Here is a 4,876-nt window from a genome sequence, read left to right as displayed (position 1 = left end):
AGCCCGCCCCCGGCCCCCACTAGGCCCCGGCTGCGAAGGAGACGGACTGACGCGGTAATGTTTGTCTCCAGTCCGTGGGCCCCGGGCCAGGTAGGCGCCAGGCACCCCAGGGGGCCGTGCACCTGAACCCTGGCTGTTCCCTCAAACCCCCACCCTGCTCCTCCGCCCACCCGAGCAGCTCCTCCAGCAAACAGTGGAAAAATAACACGCGGCGAAGGGCGAAAGTGACTGAATTTTCTCGTGAACGGGAAAAGAAGGTGACGAATATACGGATAAACTAAGCGTTTAACGATGCAAGTTATATACTTAAAAGTGTGAAACTCCGTAGTTGTACACTTGCAAGTGTTCAATTCGCACGGCAAAAAAGTTTCGTGTGTATTTTAAGACCCAGTCTTGGATCTTATGGAGAAGACCAATGGAATCCAAGATCAGTTCTTGAAATACGAAAAAAAAAAAAAAAAAAAAAAAAATGTTTCGTACGGTAAGGAGTGCACATGCAATTGTGCAACTCCTTATTTGAGCTGAGCATATGCGCTCAATCTAAGGAAGTACCCAACTATGAGGAGTTGCACCTTTGTTAGTATTCAACTTGAAATTGCACACTTACGAGGTTCAATAACACTTCGTGTGCGGAGTCCCCATGTTTGCCCCAAACCTCGAAAATTGCCAGGAATTCCGCCACCCAGTTCCACCGCTCCTTTTTCACGAGTTGTTTAGAAACGGTGAGACCCGCGATAAAAATCTTTTGCGAGGGTGCCCACCGTGCCCGCCCACCTGCGAGCCTACCGGCCGTTACCCGACCCGGGCGGGAGCGGCGGAGCTGGCACTCGGCTACCACTAACATTTATTACCGTATACGTGACTCTGGCCACTTCGACGCTAATTTGCATGAGATCCTCTCCAGCAAACGGCCTCAAAGACGAACGGGTTTATGGCCACCAACGCGGTATATATGGACCCGCCTGCCTACCTACCTATAGCGGCCCTCTCCGGAGCGCCGGCCTCGTAAGCCGTAGTACCCACACATCAACCGCCCGACGAAAAATAAGCATCAAAACGAAGAAATGTGTTGGCCCTGTGCCAAAAATGTAACAAAATGATGCTTTGGGCTCATCAGGGGGTGACTCACGCAAGCATGGACGCTGGGCTAGCAGATAGCTAGGATGCAGGGGGATAATAGAAGCACACAACCGGAGTGCGATGCGGCGAAGGGCGAACCAGGTGAACGAGCGAGCGAACGGCGCGAGGAGAACGGCAGGATAAAGAGAGGGAGGAACGGGAAGGAAAAACTGTGATCGCGTTAAGGCACATCACGTGGCCGTAAGCAACCTCCCACACATACGTATGAGCCATTTCAATAACCGAAATGCGCCCACGCCCCCTCCTCTCGCTCTCCCCGGTAATCTCAAAGGCAAGGAGGCAGAGAGCCAGGCGCGCCAACGCCGCCGCCGCCACCCCGCTTCCTGCGAGCTTTAGTCGCGACTTTGGAGGGCCCCTTCCCCACTCCCACACACTCTCACACCCCACCCCCGGCGTCACCCACACACGCACGGGTTTTAAGGCTTTTTAACCGAGAGAGGCGCGGCGCGGCGGAGCGTGGCACGGGCGGCAAGTCATCTGACGAGTTCCGCATGCATGAGTGCCGGGCGGGGCCAAAGGTCACGTCGTTGGGAGCCACGCCACGGCCCGCCCCTCCACGGCGTGGGGACGCCCAGAGGCACCGTTGTAACACCTTTGCGCGCAGAGCGGGCGTCGTGGCGTGCTCGCGGCCCCCACTCAGCGACACGCGCCCAAAACGTCTAACACATCTCGCTTTTTTCTTTTTTTGTTTCTTGGCAACGGGGACGAGGGAGGATGCCCTCTGGATGTGTGGCCGTTGCCGAAAAACATAGAGACTGTGGGGATCGAGAGGGGGGGGGGTAGTAGTGTAGAGAGGCGTATTAACAGTGAAAAGCTCTTATCGACCACAGGACGTGCTGGGCGGACACTGACCAGCACTCACTCACACACAGCCTCACAAGGCACAGCAAGAGAGTATCTTCTCTCTGCCCCCGGCCACCCCTATCCCTATTATAAGCCCCCCCCCCCTCCGGGCAGGGAAAGATATAGAGAGGGAGTAAGCGAAAGGAAACGGGTGGGGAGAGAAGAGAGAGAGAGACAGACAGACAAAATGGGAGAGAGAGAGAGAGTGGCAGAAAGCGGGAGAGGAAGCTCTCATGGATCATAAACCGCTTTCAAACTTTCCGCGCCACCGAAATTATTTGAAATTCCCCTTCGCTAACCAGCCCCCCCCCCTCCCCCCTCCATCTCTCTCTCTCCACGGTCCCCTCTCGCCGTCTCTCCGGATTCCGACAGCGAACAGCACTGCTATGCCTGCCCTTTCAGAGATAGTAGTAGCAGCAGTACACTTGCAGGGCGTCGCCCCATCCCCCGACTCCCTGCTCCCGCTGAGTTGTAGAGCCGCCCGTACTTTCCGAAGTGGGTGTCTCTCTTTTCTCTCTAATTGGCGCCGCTGTCTCCGCCCCATGTGACGTGGAGGGTCACTAACGAGCTCTCGAACTCCCTACCCTACTCTACCCCCTCCGGCCTCTCCGAGACATGGGTCTCTTTCATAACACAGCGAGAAGTGATTGCCCGGCTGTTGAACGATATGATTTTTACATTTTCACTAACCTTCACCTCTGCCCCTTCTTTTTCCTTCAGTCTTTCCTTTCTATGTACATATCCGTCTCTCTGTCTCTAAATCCCCCCTCCCCTTACCTCCCTCCTTTTCTCTCTCTCTCCCTCTCCCCCCCCCCCCCCCCCCCCCCTCTCTCTCTCTCTCTACCCGAGCTCGCAGCACCAGCGCACTCCGTCAGAACAGCAGCGGCAGTGCTCCGTGGTCACCGGGTCGAAAATTGGGAGGCGTGAGGAGCAAAGGGCCGTCGTGAGAAGAAGGGGAGAGTGAGCGAGAAAGGGGAGCCAGAACGGAGGCCGAGAGAGCGAGGGAGCGAGCAAGAGCAGAGGAGGGGGAAGCACCAGCAGCAGAGCGAGAAAAAGGGGGCGGAAGGCGACCTCCTCGACCGGAATGCGTTCATCACTGGCGGATTGGCTCAAGGTATTATGGGGGTGCGCGCGCCGAGGATGAGGAGAGAGAGAGAAAGAGAGATAGCTAGAGAGAAAAGTTTCACGCCACAAAGCTAACGAACCACTACCGCCGCGACGCTGGCCCGCGCCCATCAGCTGCAAGTCACATTTACACTGGGCAATCTGAAAGAGACGGCACGTCACGAGCTTGAAAATAATATAAAGGATGAAACGAGGGAAAAGGGAGGAGAAGGGGGGAGGGGGAGAAGAGGTAGCTATCTGCCTACTACCACCAACGAAGGAGCGGGGGTGCTCTTTGTCACACTGGCTCAGAGACTCCCCGGTTAATTACCTGGTGCCCCCCCCTTCCCTTCCCCGGAGTAGTGGAGTTACGCACCGTAAAATTATTTTTGCCCGGCCACTGCAATGCGATGGCCCTCGGAGACGATCTGGAGCAGCCGTCCGCCGAGCACAGAGCTCCGCCGCGGCCAACACGAGAAAAGCCATCCTCTTGATTTTGTCATCATGATTTTTGTACTTTTTTTACAATCAGCGTATTTGAAAACATACTTCGCCCGTTCTATTAAGAAGAGGTCCCAAAATTAACTTGGATTTAGATTAACTACCCTAAGTCTAGTATAGCTGTCAAAGTGGACATTCAGTTTGAGCTTATCTGCGCAGTTTATGGTAGCGAGAAAAAATTCTCATGAAAAGCAGTTCAAAAATAGGTTTTTGGGGCTATGACATCACGCGACATGGTGTCAAGCTTATATGCCCATCAATTACGGCGTCTTGCCAATAAGGAGAACCATAAGCAACAGGCTGTTTGACCTGGGCGAATCACGGCTGCTTACGGCTTCTCTCTCTCTCTCTCTCTCGTGTACATTCTCTCGCAGCTGAGGAGCTAACAGAGGAGCAAGGCCCCCTCGGCAGCACTCCCGGTCCCCCGGCCCTTCCCTCTCCCACTTACCCCCTCCCCCAGGCAGACCGCCTCTGTTTCAACAAAAGGAGAGAGGTCGTCTTGATTTTATCGCACTTCTGGCGCAAATTCAGCTAAAGAACCTTCCCTTCTTCCTCTCCTCTTTGCTCTTATAAGCAGCACGAGCCCCCCCGCTGCGGACCAATTGCGCGCGCGCCCGGGCAGCAAGTGCCTCCGGGAACAGAGAAGAGGGGGGAAGGGGCTGGGATTGTCGTATTAATTTAATAAATGCTGCCTGCGCGCAGAGAGAAAGAGAGAGAGACCTGGGCGCGACCACTGCACCGACCGGGCGGCGCTGCAGTTGTGCAGACACCTCACTGCAAGCCGTGTTTTTGTCGGTGTTTCTTTAATCCTTTTTGCATAGCGGCGAGCAAGCCCCTGGCGCAGCTCTCCGATGACAGAATGATGATGCCCTTGAGCAGCAGCAGCAGCAGCAGCGCCCCGGGGGCTCCCGTGCGGGATAAACAAATAAGGCCCGCAGCACACGCCCCAATCAGCGGGAGTGCGTGTGCCGTCCGTACGCTGGCGCTGCCGATCGCAGCGGGCGTGAGTGCAGCATTTACATGGAAAACAGCGGCCTGGAGAGAGAGAGAGACAGAGAGAGAGAGAGAGAGAGAGAGAGAGAGAGAGAGATGGTGAGAGGGATATGAGCAAGAGAGGGACGTGAAAGAGAGAGAGAGATAGAGATATGTGGGGGGGGCATAATCTGCACGCTCTGCCACGACCCGTGCCAACATAACATCACGCCACACGGATCCGTCGAGGAATAATAATCAAAGCAACACACACTGAGCACCAAACTGATATTAGCACTGAGCGGGCGGGCGGGGG

The sequence above is a fragment of the Frankliniella occidentalis genome, unplaced genomic scaffold (assembly GCF_000697945.3).
Source record: "Frankliniella occidentalis isolate FOCC.00 unplaced genomic scaffold, Focc_3.1 Scaffold46, whole genome shotgun sequence".
Classification (NCBI taxonomy): domain Eukaryota; kingdom Metazoa; phylum Arthropoda; class Insecta; order Thysanoptera; family Thripidae; genus Frankliniella; species Frankliniella occidentalis.
The sequence above is the reverse complement of the archived record's forward strand: the minus strand, read 5'-3'. Positions refer to the sequence as shown.